The sequence below is a fragment of the Falco punctatus genome (assembly GCF_963210335.1).
Source record: "Falco punctatus genome assembly, chromosome: 3".
NCBI lineage: Eukaryota > Metazoa > Chordata > Aves > Falconiformes > Falconidae > Falco > Falco punctatus.
In genome coordinates this window covers 103,988,909-104,010,507 of record NC_137582.1, presented here as the reverse complement: position 1 = coordinate 104,010,507, position 21,599 = coordinate 103,988,909, and the positions used below count along the sequence as shown (strand labels likewise).

The 21,599-nt window shown below is 53.2% G+C and overlaps 1 long non-coding RNA gene across 3 annotated transcripts in view; it reads left to right on the top strand.

Annotated features, from left to right (window-relative positions):
• Positions 1–13,881, top strand: part of LOC308061048 — a 28,142-nt gene extending 14,261 nt beyond the window's left edge. For all 3 annotated transcript variants that reach the window (XR_013927059.1, XR_013927060.1, XR_013927061.1), the window contains 7 exons: positions 178–366; positions 2,751–2,936; positions 3,283–3,386; positions 5,766–5,954; positions 8,339–8,524; positions 8,871–8,974; positions 11,354–13,881. This is a non-coding gene — a long non-coding RNA (uncharacterized lncRNA). The remainder of the gene's footprint in view (positions 1–177; positions 367–2,750; positions 2,937–3,282; positions 3,387–5,765; positions 5,955–8,338; positions 8,525–8,870; positions 8,975–11,353) is intronic.
• Positions 13,882–21,599: the final 7,718 nt, after the last annotated feature.

Genomic DNA, 21,599 nt, shown 5'->3' with positions numbered 1-21,599 from the left:
TCTGTCTCTCTCCCATCACACGGCACCCACCCCACCCCCAATGCCTCTGCCTTGATCCCTGTCTTTTTCTCTCCCTCCCTCCTTCCTTGTTCCTCTGATTTGATTTCTCTCTCAACCCATCTCTTCTGCTCCCTGGTCATAATTTTCTCTCTCTTTCCCTCTGTCCTACTCGCGCAGGGAGCGTGCGAGGGAGTGAAGGTATATGTCTAGGAAACTTCATCTCGTGAGAACTGTAAGACACCCACGTATCCTCTTTGGCGAGGGACAGCCAAGCGACGGGCGTTACGGAAGCGAAGGGAGGGGAGGAGGAGGAATAACTGTCTGAACAGTCAAATTCTCCTGGTGGCACTGAGAGTGGGAGCTGCGGTGAGTCCTGGGCCCTTGGGGCCCTGTCTCCCTCCTTATGCATCACAATCCCCGCCTGCCTCTCCTTGACTCCCTCTCCCCCTCGCTGCTGCAACTGTTTTTAGATTTTTTTTTTTTTTTTTTTTTTTTGCTCCCTTGCACCTTCTTTCTCCATCCATCTTGCTCTGAGAGGCTTCCTGTCCCCATCTTTTAGGTCGTTCCTCTCTCCTGTAGCCTGTGTCTCCACCCCCGCAACACCTTCTCTATCTCTCTCTTGACTGCAGGCCACCCTTCTTGCATTCTTTAGCCTCTGTCCTGTAGCCTGTTGGCATTTTTGCTGTCTCTGGCTCTCTCTGTCTGGCTCCCTGTCTGTTTTGTTAAGTCTTGTGGCTGTATTTTTCTTTCCCCACCTTGGTTTGTCTGGCTCTCCATCCCTTCTCTGCCGTGTCGCCTCTTGCTTCTTTCCTTTCTCCCTCCCTCCCTCCCTGTCTGTCCCCAGTTCTGAACTCTCCTTGCCTGCCTGGTATCGTGCTGCAGGTTTTGTCTATTTCCATCTCTCTCTGCCCAAGTCCCTGTCTGTAACCTTTATTTCCTCCCTCTGCATGGAAGCTTGTCAGGACTTTTCCCTTCCCCAGTCTCTCTACCCTATTCCCTGTTGTTGTTCTTAAATTCCTCCCTCTCTGCGCCATTACCCATCACCCTTTGTCTTTTTTTCTGGACTCAAGATGCTGAGTTGTGAAATTCTCCCCTCTCTGCCTTGTTGCCTGTCACTTTTGAAGTTTTCTTTGTCTGCCCCTCTTTTGGGCTCCCTCCCTCTGTACCCTGTGGCCTGTTGCGTTCTCCCTCTTATTTCTCATTCTCTCCCTTGGGCTCCCTGACCCTCTTTGTTTGTTCCTCTGTCTCTGCCACCCGGATGTTGCTGTACTTCCTGCGAGTGTCGCGCTGGGTCTGGCTCCTCGTCCCTGTCTCTTGCTTCCTCCCTCTCATCGCTGTAGCCCATTGCTATCACTTTCTTCCGCTGTCTCTGTTTGGCTCTGGCTCCCTGATGTTTCCTTCCTTCCTCCCTCCGTCTGCCCCGTTGCCCTTGGCTATTTTTTACTTGCCCCGTCTCTTCCTGCCTGGCTCCAGCTCCCTATTTTTTTCACTGCTCTTTCTCTGTCCTGTAGCCCATCAGTATTTTTTTCTTTCTCTGGCTCTCTTTGGCTCCCTGTCCCTGTTGTTCAGGGTCGTCCTTCTGGGCCTTGTAGCATGTCACGGTTTGGTTTTCTTTCTCTGCCTCTCCTTTCCCAGCTCCCCATCCCTCCCTCGCTTGCGATCCCCCAGCTTTTCTCTGTCTTGCCCCTCTTTACTGCTGTTTGCTAATTGCTCCCTCTCTGTTGCATAGCCCATCGCTTCTTTTTACTTTCTCTCATCTCTCTGTGTCCCTCTTGCTGCCCACGTTCTCAAATTCTTCCTCTCTGCCCTGTACCCCATTGCACCATTGCGGTTATTGTTTTCTTCTGTCCGTCTCTATCCAGCTCTTTGTCACTGTCTTTTAATTCCTCCCGCTGCCCCCTGTAGCCTTTCCGGACTTTTTCCTTGGTCTAGCTCCCTCTCCAGGTTTTAATTCCACATTCTCTGTCCTGGAGCACCACACTATTTATTTGTCTTTCTCCCTCCATCTCTGTCCAGCTCCCTGCCACTGTTTTCTTCCCTTTTCATCTTGGAGCCCATGGCTGGCGCTTTTTTTTTTTTCCTTTCTCTGTGGCTCTGTCCAGCTTCCAGTCTGTGTTCTTTAATTCCTCCCTCTTCCTAGTAACCTGCTACTATTTTTTCCCTGTTCTACATCATGTGTTGTCTGGTCTCCTGTCCCTGTTTTTCACTTCCTCCCTCTCTGCCCTGTGGCCTGTGTGGTCTTTTGCCTTTCTCCACCTGTCTCTGGCCAGCACTCTTTTGCTATCATTCTTTCCTCCCTCTCCAACCTGTAGGCTGTGCTTTTGTCCTTCCTCCATCTCCCTGTCTCTTTCTTCTTATGGTGTCTTTCCTCCATCCTTTGCCTAGCTTTGTATCTCCGTACAGCTGCCTGTCCTGCTGTTCCTCGCCGTATCCCCCCTGCCCAGCCCAGCTCGCTGTGCTGTTATTCCCCTGTGTGGCGTTCCCAGGCCTCTTTTCCCTGGGCTGCAGGACAGGACTGGTTTTCCCTTTCCCATTCTCGTTGTCCTGAATACCTGGCAATTGTGATGGGCTGTGTGTGGCGGGGGCTTAAAGCACGTTAAAAAATGTGAATGTGAGGGGTTGAAATAAAGACAAAACCCCTCTCATTTTTGTATATGATGACAAAATACTTGTTAATATAAAAAGAAAAGGACGTTAAACCAAAAGCCTGTATGTATGACATTGTCTATTAAGTCTTCTGTCTCATGTAGTAGGGCAGGCCCTGCGCTGTGGCTGCCAGGCCAAGCCCTGTGGCGCGCTCTGCCATGCCGGTGCTGCAGCTCAGGTGTTGCACACGGGAGGTGGTGCCTCCTGCTCCATGCCGCCGGCCTTGGTAAGGCCTATGTGACCCCGAGCTGCCTGTGGGGTGGTGCCACCGCGACCACTGCTGCCTCCCGGTAAGGAGCCACCACTGCTGTGCCAAGAGTGCGTGTCCAGCGGGTGCTGAGCGTGTCCAGCGGGTGCTCAGTGCACAGTGTCTGAAGCTGCAGTTGCCACTGTAGCCCCAGGGCAAACGCTACCCGCCAGTTGCCATGGCCCTGACCATAGCCACAAGCCCTGGCGGCGTGGGGTCCGGGGGGACGCTTATTGCGGGGGAAGGCGGCAGCGGGGATGGGCCCCGGGGAGACGTTTTGCCTCAGAAAGGTCTGTGTCCAGAGAGGCCCTCGCCGAATTCCCGAATTGGCACGGGCACCTCCCGATCCGGCACCACAACTGACTGGGTTTTTTGGGTGGTTTTTAAAGGTGACGCCGCGTATGGCTGCGATAGGAAAACCTGGTGCCCCGAGCACGTTACTTTGGAGGAGCACGTGGCCTCCCTTGCCTGCAGTCGGGATGAGGAGACGGAGGTATGTGGAGTGTTGGCTTGTTGCCGCACAGCGGTGCTTTTCTGAAGAGGACTAATCTTCTTTTCCTTGTCGAGAGTTAGGGGCTGCTTTTTCCTGAGAACTCTACCACGCTGTTCAACAAAATTCTTTATTTGGTGTGCGCTTTTGCCCCGAGGAAAATCTGATTTATTCACCATGGCTGTCTCCATTGTGGAATAAAGCTCTCGTTATTTGTGTGGTTTTTTTTTTTTTTTCTCTCTCTTTTCTCTTTTCACATGTAAACTGTAGTGAAAAACAGTGCTGAAAAGGCTCTGGTGCTTCCCAACAGTGGCTGGGTTGCCTGCATACCATCTCTAGCGCCATCTCCAGGAGCATGTTGATGGTGCTACAAAGAAATGAGGTAGCGTCCCGCTTCAGGAAGAAAGTGTGTTGGGTTTGAAACCTGCAGGTAGGCCAGAAGGTGGTTGCTGCCTTGGGTCAGTGATGAGTGTTGGCATGTATTATCTGATCTAGAGTTGATGTCTATCACCACTTTAGCTCTAGAATTACTCTGAGACCCGGGGAAGTCCAGTTCCCTTAAGCTGCAACCTTGGAGCTTTTCCAAGCAGTGGAACGAAATGCCTGTCAGAGGCTGTAACCCAGCGTGAGGAGAAGGGGACACGGTTTGAGTTTTCTTCCATTTATGTGTTAGGGAGGTATAGTTTTTAGCTTAATAACTGTCTGCTACCAGGAGACATGTTCCTGTTAACTGTCAGCTCTGGGTACCACATTAGCAAATACTGATGTATTTGTTATGTTATTTCTGAAATGCAGTTACAGCTCAACTGCCGGAGTGCGATACCTGATGTGGCATAGAAGGGGATGTGTTTTATTAATTTTTTGGTTTTTGTAAGGAGAAAATGCTCGCATGAGTTTGACCTGCAAGTGACATTGTTTCACAGTTTGTGGCCAGGTTGCACTGCAGATGTTGACTTGGGGTATGAATTCCTCCAAGTTTGCTTTAGGGGAGCTCTGTTGGTCTAGATGTGCTGAGCAATCCTTCTGTTGCCTGCGTAGCTGTTTTGGTTTGGCTCCCAGGTGTGAGTATGCAAAAGAAAACATGCAAGTGTAGTCGGCCTTGCTCTAAACCCAGAACGGTTTTGACTTCTTCCCGGATTATCTGAGAGCCCTCTGAATGTTTCAGGCAGGCCAAGAGGTGTGCCCCAGCATTTGTGAGAGTCCACAGCTCTTCAGTTCTCTTGGAGGGCGCTACGGGTAAAGTTTTTAGGTCGTGGAGCTCTTTGCAAGTCAGATTAATGGAGGTTCTTTGGATATATGTCTGAACGTGTAGGCCAGCTGAAAGGGGTTTGTTTGCTTTCATGTGCAGTAAAACACAGGTCACTTGAGTTACGATGTATACTTGTCAGTTACTGAGGAAATGTCCATCCGTGGGATGGCAAAGGAAACAATACAGGGGCACTTTTTAGTTTGTTTTTTTGTTGTTCGCTGTAAAACCTGGGTGGGGCTTAGCATCTTCAATGGTGATTGGAAAGTATTTGTTTAAAAAAAATAGTTTTCATTCCCTATCCAGCCCACCACTGAGACGCCAAGTTCACTTTTTGCCGTTTTGCTCCTGTGCCATCTCCTGCATATTTATGTAAGGCCACCGGTGCTGTTATACTGGCACGCAGGCTCCTGCTGCAGGCACCGGAGAGCCTGCCTCACCTGGTGAGGAAGGATCCATCTTTGTAGTCGGCAACGGGCCAGACTGCCAGTGTGCACAGCAGGGCCTGTGTGCATAACCCAGAGTGTGTTACAGCCACATAGTGCACAAGGGAGTGAGGTGAAGAGCCTAGGAGGCTGCGTCTCCTGAGAGCTGTGACACACCCACGGGTTATCTTAGGCGGAGGACAGCCAAGCCATTGTCCTTCCTTGTCCCTCTGGCCTGCTACCCATCACTGTTTATTTTTTCTTTCTCTGTTGCTCTGCCTTGGTCCTGTCACTCTCTTCCGTGCCTCGTTTCTCTTACGATACAGTTGTCAATCTCTGTTCTGCTCTCTGTTTTCCATCCTCCCCCTAACTTTCAGTCTGTGCGTCTCCATACCACTGCCTGTCCCACTGTTCTTCACTGTACCCCCCTGCCCAGCTCGCTGTCCCATTATTCCCTGGTCCTGCTCCCTGTCCGTTTTTCCCTGTCCTGCAGCCCAGGGCTGGTTTTCCTTTCTCCTTCTCTTTGTCCCGATCTCTGTCTCTCTCCCATCACACGGCACCCACCCCACCCCCAATGCCTCTGCCTTGATCCCTGTCTTTTTCTCTCCCTCCCTCCTTCCTTGTTCCTCTGATTTGATTTCTCTCTCAACCCATCTCTTCTGCTCCCTGGTCATAATTTTCTCTCTCTTTCCCTCTGTCCTACTCGCGCAGGGAGCGTGCGAGGGAGTGAAGGTATATGTCTAGGAAACTTCATCTCGTGAGAACTGTAAGACACCCACGTATCCTCTTTGGCGAGGGACAGCCAAGCGACGGGCGTTACGGAAGCGAAGGGAGGGGAGGAGGAGGAATAACTGTCTGAACAGTCAAATTCTCCTGGTGGCACTGAGAGTGGGAGCTGCGGTGAGTCCTGGGCCCTTGGGGCCCTGTCTCCCTCCTTATGCATCACAATCCCCGCCTGCCTCTCCTTGACTCCCTCTCCCCCTCGCTGCTGCAACTGTTTTTAGATTTTTTTTTTTTTTTTTTTTTTTTGCTCCCTTGCACCTTCTTTCTCCATCCATCTTGCTCTGAGAGGCTTCCTGTCCCCATCTTTTAGGTCGTTCCTCTCTCCTGTAGCCTGTGTCTCCACCCCCGCAACACCTTCTCTATCTCTCTCTTGACTGCAGGCCACCCTTCTTGCATTCTTTAGCCTCTGTCCTGTAGCCTGTTGGCATTTTTGCTGTCTCTGGCTCTCTCTGTCTGGCTCCCTGTCTGTTTTGTTAAGTCTTGTGGCTGTATTTTTCTTTCCCCACCTTGGTTTGTCTGGCTCTCCATCCCTTCTCTGCCGTGTCGCCTCTTGCTTCTTTCCTTTCTCCCTCCCTCCCTCCCTGTCTGTCCCCAGTTCTGAACTCTCCTTGCCTGCCTGGTATCGTGCTGCAGGTTTTGTCTATTTCCATCTCTCTCTGCCCAAGTCCCTGTCTGTAACCTTTATTTCCTCCCTCTGCATGGAAGCTTGTCAGGACTTTTCCCTTCCCCAGTCTCTCTACCCTATTCCCTGTTGTTGTTCTTAAATTCCTCCCTCTCTGCGCCATTACCCATCACCCTTTGTCTTTTTTTCTGGACTCAAGATGCTGAGTTGTGAAATTCTCCCCTCTCTGCCTTGTTGCCTGTCACTTTTGAAGTTTTCTTTGTCTGCCCCTCTTTTGGGCTCCCTCCCTCTGTACCCTGTGGCCTGTTGCGTTCTCCCTCTTATTTCTCATTCTCTCCCTTGGGCTCCCTGACCCTCTTTGTTTGTTCCTCTGTCTCTGCCACCCGGATGTTGCTGTACTTCCTGCGAGTGTCGCGCTGGGTCTGGCTCCTCGTCCCTGTCTCTTGCTTCCTCCCTCTCATCGCTGTAGCCCATTGCTATCACTTTCTTCCGCTGTCTCTGTTTGGCTCTGGCTCCCTGATGTTTCCTTCCTTCCTCCCTCCGTCTGCCCCGTTGCCCTTGGCTATTTTTTACTTGCCCCGTCTCTTCCTGCCTGGCTCCAGCTCCCTATTTTTTTCACTGCTCTTTCTCTGTCCTGTAGCCCATCAGTATTTTTTTCTTTCTCTGGCTCTCTTTGGCTCCCTGTCCCTGTTGTTCAGGGTCGTCCTTCTGGGCCTTGTAGCATGTCACGGTTTGGTTTTCTTTCTCTGCCTCTCCTTTCCCAGCTCCCCATCCCTCCCTCGCTTGCGATCCCCCAGCTTTTCTCTGTCTTGCCCCTCTTTACTGCTGTTTGCTAATTGCTCCCTCTCTGTTGCATAGCCCATCGCTTCTTTTTACTTTCTCTCATCTCTCTGTGTCCCTCTTGCTGCCCACGTTCTCAAATTCTTCCTCTCTGCCCTGTACCCCATTGCACCATTGCGGTTATTGTTTTCTTCTGTCCGTCTCTATCCAGCTCTTTGTCACTGTCTTTTAATTCCTCCCGCTGCCCCCTGTAGCCTTTCCGGACTTTTTCCTTGGTCTAGCTCCCTCTCCAGGTTTTAATTCCACATTCTCTGTCCTGGAGCACCACACTATTTATTTGTCTTTCTCCCTCCATCTCTGTCCAGCTCCCTGCCACTGTTTTCTTCCCTTTTCATCTTGGAGCCCATGGCTGGCGCTTTTTTTTTTTTCCTTTCTCTGTGGCTCTGTCCAGCTTCCAGTCTGTGTTCTTTAATTCCTCCCTCTTCCTAGTAACCTGCTACTATTTTTTCCCTGTTCTACATCATGTGTTGTCTGGTCTCCTGTCCCTGTTTTTCACTTCCTCCCTCTCTGCCCTGTGGCCTGTGTGGTCTTTTGCCTTTCTCCACCTGTCTCTGGCCAGCACTCTTTTGCTATCATTCTTTCCTCCCTCTCCAACCTGTAGGCTGTGCTTTTGTCCTTCCTCCATCTCCCTGTCTCTTTCTTCTTATGGTGTCTTTCCTCCATCCTTTGCCTAGCTTTGTATCTCCGTACAGCTGCCTGTCCTGCTGTTCCTCGCCGTATCCCCCCTGCCCAGCCCAGCTCGCTGTGCTGTTATTCCCCTGTGTGGCGTTCCCAGGCCTCTTTTCCCTGGGCTGCAGGACAGGACTGGTTTTCCCTTTCCCATTCTCGTTGTCCTGAATACCTGGCAATTGTGATGGGCTGTGTGTGGCGGGGGCTTAAAGCACGTTAAAAAATGTGAATGTGAGGGGTTGAAATAAAGACAAAACCCCTCTCATTTTTGTATATGATGACAAAATACTTGTTAATATAAAAAGAAAAGGACGTTAAACCAAAAGCCTGTATGTATGACATTGTCTATTAAGTCTTCTGTCTCATGTAGTAGGGCAGGCCCTGCGCTGTGGCTGCCAGGCCAAGCCCTGTGGCGCGCTCTGCCATGCCGGTGCTGCAGCTCAGGTGTTGCACACGGGAGGTGGTGCCTCCTGCTCCATGCCGCCGGCCTTGGTAAGGCCTATGTGACCCCGAGCTGCCTGTGGGGTGGTGCCACCGCGACCACTGCTGCCTCCCGGTAAGGAGCCACCACTGCTGTGCCAAGAGTGCGTGTCCAGCGGGTGCTGAGCGTGTCCAGCGGGTGCTCAGTGCACAGTGTCTGAAGCTGCAGTTGCCACTGTAGCCCCAGGGCAAACGCTACCCGCCAGTTGCCATGGCCCTGACCATAGCCACAAGCCCTGGCGGCGTGGGGTCCGGGGGGACGCTTATTGCGGGGGAAGGCGGCAGCGGGGATGGGCCCCGGGGAGACGTTTTGCCTCAGAAAGGTCTGTGTCCAGAGAGGCCCTCGCCGAATTCCCGAATTGGCACGGGCACCTCCCGATCCGGCACCACAACTGACTGGGTTTTTTGGGTGGTTTTTAAAGGTGACGCCGCGTATGGCTGCGATAGGAAAACCTGGTGCCCCGAGCACGTTACTTTGGAGGAGCACGTGGCCTCCCTTGCCTGCAGTCGGGATGAGGAGACGGAGGTATGTGGAGTGTTGGCTTGTTGCCGCACAGCGGTGCTTTTCTGAAGAGGACTAATCTTCTTTTCCTTGTCGAGAGTTAGGGGCTGCTTTTTCCTGAGAACTCTACCACGCTGTTCAACAAAATTCTTTATTTGGTGTGCGCTTTTGCCCCGAGGAAAATCTGATTTATTCACCATGGCTGTCTCCATTGTGGAATAAAGCTCTCGTTATTTGTGTGGTTTTTTTTTTTTTTTCTCTCTCTTTTCTCTTTTCACATGTAAACTGTAGTGAAAAACAGTGCTGAAAAGGCTCTGGTGCTTCCCAACAGTGGCTGGGTTGCCTGCATACCATCTCTAGCGCCATCTCCAGGAGCATGTTGATGGTGCTACAAAGAAATGAGGTAGCGTCCCGCTTCAGGAAGAAAGTGTGTTGGGTTTGAAACCTGCAGGTAGGCCAGAAGGTGGTTGCTGCCTTGGGTCAGTGATGAGTGTTGGCATGTATTATCTGATCTAGAGTTGATGTCTATCACCACTTTAGCTCTAGAATTACTCTGAGACCCGGGGAAGTCCAGTTCCCTTAAGCTGCAACCTTGGAGCTTTTCCAAGCAGTGGAACGAAATGCCTGTCAGAGGCTGTAACCCAGCGTGAGGAGAAGGGGACACGGTTTGAGTTTTCTTCCATTTATGTGTTAGGGAGGTATAGTTTTTAGCTTAATAACTGTCTGCTACCAGGAGACATGTTCCTGTTAACTGTCAGCTCTGGGTACCACATTAGCAAATACTGATGTATTTGTTATGTTATTTCTGAAATGCAGTTACAGCTCAACTGCCGGAGTGCGATACCTGATGTGGCATAGAAGGGGATGTGTTTTATTAATTTTTTGGTTTTTGTAAGGAGAAAATGCTCGCATGAGTTTGACCTGCAAGTGACATTGTTTCACAGTTTGTGGCCAGGTTGCACTGCAGATGTTGACTTGGGGTATGAATTCCTCCAAGTTTGCTTTAGGGGAGCTCTGTTGGTCTAGATGTGCTGAGCAATCCTTCTGTTGCCTGCGTAGCTGTTTTGGTTTGGCTCCCAGGTGTGAGTATGCAAAAGAAAACATGCAAGTGTAGTCGGCCTTGCTCTAAACCCAGAACGGTTTTGACTTCTTCCCGGATTATCTGAGAGCCCTCTGAATGTTTCAGGCAGGCCAAGAGGTGTGCCCCAGCATTTGTGAGAGTCCACAGCTCTTCAGTTCTCTTGGAGGGCGCTACGGGTAAAGTTTTTAGGTCGTGGAGCTCTTTGCAAGTCAGATTAATGGAGGTTCTTTGGATATATGTCTGAACGTGTAGGCCAGCTGAAAGGGGTTTGTTTGCTTTCATGTGCAGTAAAACACAGGTCACTTGAGTTACGATGTATACTTGTCAGTTACTGAGGAAATGTCCATCCGTGGGATGGCAAAGGAAACAATACAGGGGCACTTTTTAGTTTGTTTTTTTGTTGTTCGCTGTAAAACCTGGGTGGGGCTTAGCATCTTCAATGGTGATTGGAAAGTATTTGTTTAAAAAAAATAGTTTTCATTCCCTATCCAGCCCACCACTGAGACGCCAAGTTCACTTTTTGCCGTTTTGCTCCTGTGCCATCTCCTGCATATTTATGTAAGGCCACCGGTGCTGTTATACTGGCACGCAGGCTCCTGCTGCAGGCACCGGAGAGCCTGCCTCACCTGGTGAGGAAGGATCCATCTTTGTAGTCGGCAACGGGCCAGACTGCCAGTGTGCACAGCAGGGCCTGTGTGCATAACCCAGAGTGTGTTACAGCCACATAGTGCACAAGGGAGTGAGGTGAAGAGCCTAGGAGGCTGCGTCTCCTGAGAGCTGTGACACACCCACGGGTTATCTTAGGCGGAGGACAGCCAAGCCATTGTCCTTCCTTGTCCCTCTGGCCTGCTACCCATCACTGTTTATTTTTTCTTTCTCTGTTGCTCTGCCTTGGTCCTGTCACTCTCTTCCGTGCCTCGTTTCTCTTACGATACAGTTGTCAATCTCTGTTCTGCTCTCTGTTTTCCATCCTCCCCCTAACTTTCAGTCTGTGCGTCTCCATACCACTGCCTGTCCCACTGTTCTTCACTGTACCCCCCTGCCCAGCTCGCTGTCCCATTATTCCCTGGTCCTGCTCCCTGTCCGTTTTTCCCTGTCCTGCAGCCCAGGGCTGGTTTTCCTTTCTCCTTCTCTTTGTCCCGATCTCTGTCTCTCTCCCATCACACGGCACCCACCCCACCCCCAATGCCTCTGCCTTGATCCCTGTCTTTTTCTCTCCCTCCCTCCTTCCTTGTTCCTCTGATTTGATTTCTCTCTCAACCCATCTCTTCTGCTCCCTGGTCATAATTTTCTCTCTCTTTCCCTCTGTCCTACTCGCGCAGGGAGCGTGCGAGGGAGTGAAGGTATATGTCTAGGAAACTTCATCTCGTGAGAACTGTAAGACACCCACGTATCCTCTTTGGCGAGGGACAGCCAAGCGACGGGCGTTACGGAAGCGAAGGGAGGGGAGGAGGAGGAATAACTGTCTGAACAGTCAAATTCTCCTGGTGGCACTGAGAGTGGGAGCTGCGGTGAGTCCTGGGCCCTTGGGGCCCTGTCTCCCTCCTTATGCATCACAATCCCCGCCTGCCTCTCCTTGACTCCCTCTCCCCCTCGCTGCTGCAACTGTTTTTAGATTTTTTTTTTTTTTTTTTTTTTTTGCTCCCTTGCACCTTCTTTCTCCATCCATCTTGCTCTGAGAGGCTTCCTGTCCCCATCTTTTAGGTCGTTCCTCTCTCCTGTAGCCTGTGTCTCCACCCCCGCAACACCTTCTCTATCTCTCTCTTGACTGCAGGCCACCCTTCTTGCATTCTTTAGCCTCTGTCCTGTAGCCTGTTGGCATTTTTGCTGTCTCTGGCTCTCTCTGTCTGGCTCCCTGTCTGTTTTGTTAAGTCTTGTGGCTGTATTTTTCTTTCCCCACCTTGGTTTGTCTGGCTCTCCATCCCTTCTCTGCCGTGTCGCCTCTTGCTTCTTTCCTTTCTCCCTCCCTCCCTCCCTGTCTGTCCCCAGTTCTGAACTCTCCTTGCCTGCCTGGTATCGTGCTGCAGGTTTTGTCTATTTCCATCTCTCTCTGCCCAAGTCCCTGTCTGTAACCTTTATTTCCTCCCTCTGCATGGAAGCTTGTCAGGACTTTTCCCTTCCCCAGTCTCTCTACCCTATTCCCTGTTGTTGTTCTTAAATTCCTCCCTCTCTGCGCCATTACCCATCACCCTTTGTCTTTTTTTCTGGACTCAAGATGCTGAGTTGTGAAATTCTCCCCTCTCTGCCTTGTTGCCTGTCACTTTTGAAGTTTTCTTTGTCTGCCCCTCTTTTGGGCTCCCTCCCTCTGTACCCTGTGGCCTGTTGCGTTCTCCCTCTTATTTCTCATTCTCTCCCTTGGGCTCCCTGACCCTCTTTGTTTGTTCCTCTGTCTCTGCCACCCGGATGTTGCTGTACTTCCTGCGAGTGTCGCGCTGGGTCTGGCTCCTCGTCCCTGTCTCTTGCTTCCTCCCTCTCATCGCTGTAGCCCATTGCTATCACTTTCTTCCGCTGTCTCTGTTTGGCTCTGGCTCCCTGATGTTTCCTTCCTTCCTCCCTCCGTCTGCCCCGTTGCCCTTGGCTATTTTTTACTTGCCCCGTCTCTTCCTGCCTGGCTCCAGCTCCCTATTTTTTTCACTGCTCTTTCTCTGTCCTGTAGCCCATCAGTATTTTTTTCTTTCTCTGGCTCTCTTTGGCTCCCTGTCCCTGTTGTTCAGGGTCGTCCTTCTGGGCCTTGTAGCATGTCACGGTTTGGTTTTCTTTCTCTGCCTCTCCTTTCCCAGCTCCCCATCCCTCCCTCGCTTGCGATCCCCCAGCTTTTCTCTGTCTTGCCCCTCTTTACTGCTGTTTGCTAATTGCTCCCTCTCTGTTGCATAGCCCATCGCTTCTTTTTACTTTCTCTCATCTCTCTGTGTCCCTCTTGCTGCCCACGTTCTCAAATTCTTCCTCTCTGCCCTGTACCCCATTGCACCATTGCGGTTATTGTTTTCTTCTGTCCGTCTCTATCCAGCTCTTTGTCACTGTCTTTTAATTCCTCCCGCTGCCCCCTGTAGCCTTTCCGGACTTTTTCCTTGGTCTAGCTCCCTCTCCAGGTTTTAATTCCACATTCTCTGTCCTGGAGCACCACACTATTTATTTGTCTTTCTCCCTCCATCTCTGTCCAGCTCCCTGCCACTGTTTTCTTCCCTTTTCATCTTGGAGCCCATGGCTGGCGCTTTTTTTTTTTTCCTTTCTCTGTGGCTCTGTCCAGCTTCCAGTCTGTGTTCTTTAATTCCTCCCTCTTCCTAGTAACCTGCTACTATTTTTTCCCTGTTCTACATCATGTGTTGTCTGGTCTCCTGTCCCTGTTTTTCACTTCCTCCCTCTCTGCCCTGTGGCCTGTGTGGTCTTTTGCCTTTCTCCACCTGTCTCTGGCCAGCACTCTTTTGCTATCATTCTTTCCTCCCTCTCCAACCTGTAGGCTGTGCTTTTGTCCTTCCTCCATCTCCCTGTCTCTTTCTTCTTATGGTGTCTTTCCTCCATCCTCTGCCTAGCTTTGTATCTCCGTACAGCTGCCTGTCCTGCTGTTCCTCGCCGTATCCCCCCTGCCCAGCCCAGCTCGCTGTGCTGTTATTCCCCTGTGTGGCGTTCCCAGGCCTCTTTTCCCTGGGCTGCAGGACAGGACTGGTTTTCCCTTTCCCATTCTCGTTGTCCTGAATACCTGGCAATTGTGATGGGCTGTGTGTGGCGGGGGCTTAAAGCACGTTAAAAAATGTGAATGTGAGGGGTTGAAATAAAGACAAAACCCCTCTCATTTTTGTATATGATGACAAAATACTTGTTAATATAAAAAGAAAAGGACGTTAAACCAAAAGCCTGTATGTATGACATTGTCTATTAAGTCTTCTGTCTCATGTAGTAGGGCAGGCCCTGCGCTGTGGCTGCCAGGCCAAGCCCTGTGGCGCGCTCTGCCATGCCGGTGCTGCAGCTCAGGTGTTGCACACGGGAGGTGGTGCCTCCTGCTCCATGCCGCCGGCCTTGGTAAGGCCTATGTGACCCCGAGCTGCCTGTGGGGTGGTGCCACCGCGACCACTGCTGCCTCCCGGTAAGGAGCCACCACTGCTGTGCCAAGAGTGCGTGTCCAGCGGGTGCTGAGCGTGTCCAGCGGGTGCTCAGTGCACAGTGTCTGAAGCTGCAGTTGCCACTGTAGCCCCAGGGCAAATGCTACCCGCCAGGTGCCATGGCCCTGACCATAGGCAGAAGCTCCCCTTCTGGAGACCCTGGGGGTGTGGAACGGCCCTGCCCCTTCATGGTGCAAGCCCCGCCCCTAGCTACCAGCCCTGTCCATGGCTGCCACCTGGGAATGGTGTGGCTCTGCCCCTAGGGATAAGACATGCCCCTGGGTGAGAGCCTCCGTGCTCGCTGCTGCCCCCTGGCGAGTCGTCATTGCAGCCCCGGCCAGCGGGGATGAGGCAAACAGCGTGGGCAGCCCCAGCCGGGGTCTTGCCGGCTGCTGCCTCGTGCCCCAGCCTGCAGCCCGACGCCGTGTTGTGCTGTGGAGCGTGGCAGAGGCAGGTGCTGCTGCTGCTGCCCGGTGCTGAGAGGGCCCAGCCCTACTGGCTTCTGCAGGCATGGGACGGCACAGGGGCTTGGAGCTTGTTCCAGTGATGCTGTTGACGTGGCAGTGAGGGTGAGCCTGCCTGAGACTGGCCTGGCAGCGGGAGGGCCCCCCATGAATCATCGAGGGGAGCTGGAAAAGCAATCGGGGCAGGGGGCCAGGGAGATTTTCTGGGTTGAGGGGGGGGTGGGGGTGGGGGATGTTGAAGGGGTGGCCCCTGGGGATTTGTCTTGAGGGGGGCTGGGAGATGTCTGGGGGTGTCGAGGAAGCGTCTGGAGCAGGAGGAGGGGTTGGGGTGTTCCCCAAGTAGGTGCTGGGGGGGCTCAAGCAGATGTGTATGGGGGTGTGGGGGTGCTTGGGAGTGATAGCCCCGGGTGGCCAATTGCGGGTGGCCAATTGTACAGCATCCCCTCAGGGGAGGTTTGGCCCCACAAAGGGTCAGTGACAGCTGTGGGTGGCCAATCAGAGGCAGCATCCCCTCAGGGGAGGTTGGGGGCTTCTGCAGTGATGAGCTTGGTTTGGATGTCCAGTGCATTGATTGCTCTTCTGCCTTGCAGGGGAAACTGGCTGTGGGGAAAGCAGTAGGGTTTCTTTTGTCCCTCTATGAGCTGGGATGGAGGATTTGAGTCTGCATTGCATACTGTCCTGATTTAACCCTGCTGGTCATTGAGTACCATGCAGCCCGTTGCTCACTGCCCCCTCACCCTGAGGGGCGGAGAGGAGAGCTGCAAAGGAATGTGAGACTTGAGGGTTGAGATAAGAAAATAAATAAGAATAAAATCCAGAGGGAAAAGAAGAAGGGAACACGTGGTGCACAATGCAGCTGTCTGCTGACTGATGCCCAGCCAGTCCCCGAGCAATGGCCTGCCTGCCTGGGCCAACCCCCCAGGTGTATATATATATGTATATATTTTATATATATATATGTATATATATCTCTATGTATATACCTTCATGGCATCCCATGTATGGAATAACTCTTTGGCTAGTTCAGGCCAGCTGACCTGGCTGTGCCTCCTCCCAATTCCTTGTGGCCCTCTGGCCTTTTTGCTAACGAGGCCTGAGGAATTGAGAAGGCTCACATCAAAGCCAAACCACAGCACTGTACCACCTCCTAATGGGATAATTAACTCCATCCCAGCTGAAACCAGGACAGTATCCACCCCTTATTCTATACCATTTATGTCACGCTACATTTTCCAATACATCATCATTGTTGCCTCTCCTGTCCTTTATGTAAACGCACAGATATCATTCTCTTAGTCTACAGGCCATCCCTCTAAAATCGTTTTTTAAAGTTTTTCTGAGTGTGTCCTACTAGACAGGTACTGAGGGGCTCTGCAACTGCTTGGATAACACCAGAGAAGGCATTCCTGTTTCCCATGCCCTTGGTGTTGAGAAGGATATGAGACCACACAGTTCCACAGCCTCAAACCCCTGCGAGCTTACCCTGTCACCCAGCCCACCCGCTGCTGCCTGCACAGGGAAACTCTTCTGCTCACGGCCAGGTCAGGGCACACAAGCCCCAAAGAGCTGTGTATCTCAGTGGTAGAGCTGAAGGAGTAAATCGATGGCTGTCCATTAGCAGCCTAGTCCTGGTTTCACCCAGCTGAAGCTTTGCACTTGTCTTTCCTGAAGAATCCTAGAAGAATCAGGCCACAGGGCTTTGCCTGCTTATCACAAAACCCTTTCAACACATCTAACGTACCAGCAGACCCATGGCCGACAACAGCAAAACCTCCAGAATCCTGCATAGCACTTGAATAGTTAAATCTATTTCAGCACAAAACCCCCTATCTCCTCATTCCAAGTAGGTGTTGGTGTCTTACCCTGGTGGGTTTTTTTTGGGTTTTTTGTTTTTGTTTTGTTTTTAAAAAAAAGTTGTGTAAATAAGAGCTTCTATAAAGCTGGTTTAGAGAGTTTGCACTCTGGATAACTCCACTGAGAGCAAGGTAAAAGAGCCCTGACAGGTCAGGATTGGGTTCATTGCTTTTTTCCCTCAAACAGCTGAAGTTTCAAGGAGGTGTCCCAGGAATCTGAACAGAGGTATGGCTGTAAGCCTGATGTCTTGGGGATCTTCAGCTCTTGTCTACCATTGGCATGAGATACTTATCTGCTCACCGCGGGGCTCTGGTGCCTTGCTCTAAAATACGGAGCCCAGGACCACCAGAGCCAGACTGTGGTGGGCAGGAGAGGTGACCCAAGCCTGATCCCACCTGCCAACTCTCACATTCCTGGTTAAGCACACCTTTCTCTCACCTTTGTGAAACAGGCCCGTTAGTTAGTTAGCTGCAGCTTTATTCATCTTTGCAAACCTCTGCAGCTAACTGGCAGCTAGCTGATTTCACTGCCCTTTGCAGCCACTAAATTAATTGTTTATTTATAAATACCTTTTCAAGCTTCACAGGCAGTGCTGGCAGGCAGCCATCACAGCTCCAAAGCCAGGTGCATGGTCTGAAAATGGAGGGGGGAGGCCCTGTGAGGGGTTCCTGCGAGGAAATCCTGTGAGATTTCTTAAGGCAAAAAAAACCCCCAAACCCACAACCATTTCTTAAGGCAAAAACCCCAGATCCACTTATGGGACTTCATGCCGTTTTCCTTCACGTCTACCAAAACAACACCAATTGCCATACAATAGCAGAGTTTATGCTTCCTTTCCTAGGCCGTTTTGCCAAATCATCTGAGGTATACAAGGGCCACCAGTGATGACAAGAGTCTGTCCACTTTTTCTGTGTGAAAGGGTCACCCTCTATCTTGCTCCCGTGTCTTAATAGACACCCGGAAGGAGAACGCTGAAGAAACTCCACTCCAGTAGAATATCCAGGTCCCATGCCACAAAGTTTCAAAAGCTCATACATCCAATAGCTAAACAAAACCTGGCAAACAGAACAGAGGCAAAATCCAGCAAATAAAATCCGAAGAGAGGTGCAGATTAGCAATAGCTACTATCCGGGTTCTGCGCATCCCCGTCTATAGCATATGGATTACACAAGTTGCACTTCAAATAGCCTGGTGGGACCCTAACCCACAATGCGGTACGACATCTCTGTAAGCAACCTCAGCATTTATGGCCAATGTTGCCATTATCCCAAAGAGCTGTCACGGAGACTCACCCAGCCAGCGAATCGCAGGGCCTCCCCACAAATACTCTGGCGTGTGCTTGGAGTCCTCACGATCCCTGTGGTCTGTCGAGGTTCTGGAAAGCGGGTCCCATCTGGGTCACCAGATTCTCTTCCCATCAATCATAAGCGGGAAAACTCTCCCAGGCAAAGGAGAGTTTGGAAAGCTGACAGCAGTTTAATGCTGCTCTGGGCGCATGGGGGATTGTTCCTCCTAACATGCACACCCAGTTCTCGAGGGTCCACATTATATACCAGGAAGTGTTTGCATATGCAGAGGACATTGCATCTACCTTGTCCTTTACGTGGGGGGATTTCTGCTGTCAGGCCCGGTAGAGCTGAATGAGGGGGGCACCTGGGAGGCTGGTCCTATCCCAGCCTGAGGGATGTGGCAGCTGCTCTTCCCATACTTCTCTTGCTGCATTCCAAAGAGCCAGAGACACAAAGGCACACAGACACTGGCACAATGCATGTGAAGGGCAAACCAGATTGACAGGAAAAGGATTGCATGTCTGCCAGTGAAACAGCAGCACACGTTTGCTCCTGAGATACAAAAGCACAGCGTGTTCACATATGCCTCACATGACAGGATGGAAATGAAGTCTGTGGCATATGTGGGGCTTGAAGGCAAGCTCCTTCCCCAAATCCTCAGCGCAACCCTTGGGTCTTTCTAGACGCGTCTGTCCTGGGTCATGAGAGTCCAGTTTCAGGGTCACTTGTGGCTCATCCACAAGCGCAGCGGGATCCCACCAGGAGCTGGCCAAAGACGTTCTGTGTTTCCAGCTCCTTTCCCCAAGCCCTCCAGCCCGTGGTGACCTGTGTTCCCTTCCTCCAGTGCAGCCTCCCCCTCCTCCCTGAGCAGGCCCACTTTCAGCCCTTTGCAGGGACTCTTTCCCTTTGTGCCCGCCTTGTCTGCCTGCAGCCTGCCTCGCTTGGCAGGTGCCGGGCGTGGAAGTCCTTGCCTCGCACAGGAGACTGACTTGAGCTGAAGCCTGGTTTGCTGTGAGCACCGAAACATTTTATTTCAAGCATGTGGTCAGCCTCATCAGGTGTGTGCCTCCCGAGGCACGGGCGCAGGGCAGAGCAGCCCTTTGACGCTGAGGTGGCCTTTGCATCGGCAGGCATTGCCCCAAAGGAAACGGTGGTGGCACACTGCAGCCTGCCCTGCGTGCCGTTTGTCCTGCTGCTCACACCGTTTTTCCCCTTAGGTACTGCAGGAGCTCCTGCAGCCGGCTAAAGAAGTCCAGCAGCTTCTGGACTGGAAATGGGCAGGAGCCGCGCCACTGTGCTGCTGTGGGCCTTGGCCTCGCAACGGGGCTTGAGGTGGTGACAAAATGACTCCAAGCGCATGCTGTTGGAGTAGCCCTCACTGCTGGGCGCAGGCCCATCTGTAGCAGGATCCAGTCGTAGAAGTGCCGAGTGGAGGTGTAGACTCCGGGCTGCCTGGCTCTGGCACAGCCTCTCCCCCAGCTGGTGACACCAACAAGCCAGAAGTAGTCTGCACTGCTGTCTTGGCAGACGAGAGGCCCACCGCTGTCCCCCTGCAGAGGAGGAGAGAGGACAAAGGGGTTGTTGGGTGGCCACCGTCAGCACGGGGGTTGGCTCCTTCTCTCTGACGGCACCTGCCGGAGCTGTGTTCCCTGCAGAGCGAGGCTGTGTCGAGCGAGCCTTGCCTGGGAAGGGGTGGTGGGCTTGTAAGGTGGGGCTGGCTCTCCTCACTGCACGGGGATGGTGGGTGTGTGGGAGAGAGCTGTGGCAGGCTTGGGATGGGGAGCCATGGTCTGCCAAGAACACTAGGAGGGCTTTCTGGGCAGAGCGCCATGCCTCTGGGACAAGAGGGGCACTGGGCAGGGGCCTGCCGATGGGGAAGGGGGTATAAGCCCCCCCGGCGGTGGGGACCTGAAGTGGGAGGGGCACTGGCCAGGCCAAGCACATGCCGGGCCATGTTGGCGTAGTTGCGTGTGGCGGGGCTGCCTGTGCTACGGGGCTTGGCTCGTAGCACGCTCCTACCTGGCAGGTGTCAATGCCGCCCTGCGGATAGCCAGCACAGACGTTGTGCGTGTGGATGGCCCCTCTGTACCACCGGCTGCTGTTACAGACGTTGACATCAATGAGGCGGACCTGGGCCTCCTGCAGCACATCCGTTGATCGTCCAGCTGTGAGCACAGGAAGGAATTAGCAAGCAGCAGCTCACTGGCGCTTCTCCTCCCCTGCCTGGCGGAATCCCTTGCCTCGCCCGCGCTTGGCTTTGCATCCTGAGAGGCGTTATAGCGGCATTTCCCTTCCGCCTTGCTCTGCAGAAAGGGCTCAGGCCCATCTCTCAAGAGGCATACGTCCCCACAGCCTGACTGGGGCTCTGGCCTCTGCTGTCAGGAAGCCCAAGCAATGGGCCCGAGCGTGCCAAGCTTGCGCTCGGCACACGAGTACTTCCGCGGTACTCACATCTTTCAGTCGTGGCACCCCAGCCGCTGATGTAGCAGTTTTTCAGCTGCGAGACTCTCAGCGAGGCATCGGGCACGCAGGCAAGCTGAACGTAGGCGTTGCACTGCACAGGCTGGTCCAGCTCCAGCAAGGCAATGTCGTTCCTCTGCGTGATGTTACTGTAGCCTTGGTGAAGGAGCAGCCGCTTGATGTTGCGCACCTGGGCCTCAGGGCCCAGCTGAGTCAGCCGGGTGGCACCGATCACCACGCGCCACATGGTGATGTAGCTGGAAGGCAAATGGGGAGAGGACTCAGAGGGAGCACAGCCACGTGCTGCAGCAGCCCAGCAGTTGCCCTGCCTTCCGCTTGCCGAGGGAGAGAGGAGAGCAGCGCTCGGGAGGGTGGGACTGGCCTCGCGTGCCTCAGGCTCAAGGAGCACCCAGGCCCTGGGCGTCCTGCGAGGAAACGGGGCGGGAGTAGCCCGTGCTGCTGCGCACGGGGCAAGCGCTAGTGTTGTGGGGCTATGCGCGTTCCCGGCGACGCCTTACCTGGCCTCGATGAAGCAGTGGGCTGCTGTCAGGACCCACTGTGCGCTGATGAGGGAGCCTCCGCAGGTATGACCCGTGCCCGCTTGCCAGGGGTTCTGGATGCTGACGATCCAGGGCCAGGCCCCTGCCTGGGCATCTGTGCCACCCACAACGCGCGACATGCCATACGGAAAAGCCGTGGGCCGGAGCCCGCAGGTCCCTCTGTAAAGAGAAACTCCTTAGTGTCCTGCTGGATGGCTGGCGCCCCTACGGCTCACGGTCAGCCGTCTTCCCTCCCCACAAGGCGCTGCCTGGCCAGCAGGGCTGGGGAAGCCTGTGGGGCACGCGTGTGTCCACACCCTGCCTCTTTCTGCTTTAGCCCCGTAGGTGAGTACTGCCAACAGCCTGCGTGCTGGCAAGGAAATGAGCCTCCCACACTGGCTGCCCTCCAGCCAAGCCCACAAGGGCTTGCCCAAGCTCCCTCCCAGAGCCTCGGGCCACTTACCCACAGCTGTCCCATGTGCCGGACGCAGGACAGCACATGGCCAGCAGGACGAGGAGGAGGAGCAGCAAATCCATCCCTGCCAGTGACACGTGGCAGCTGCAAGGAGGAGGGCTTGTCACCGCCAGTGCAGCCGCCAACATACTGCCCCCTGAGCTCGCGTTGCCCAGGATGCCCTTGGCCCCGGGGGTGATGTCACAGAGTGGCTGGTTGCCACGGGGCTGGGCGTGGTGGCCTCTGCGGGGAGGGGGGGCAACAGGAGGGGTTCCAAGCAGGACGGGAGGCAGGAGCTGGGATCGCACAGCCCCCACAGAGCCCCGCGGAATGCTCCCTTTGCGCGATGAGGGTGGGCAGGCCCCGTGGCAGGCAGCAGCGCCTGGCTCCCGGCTCTGCCTGCTAACAGCT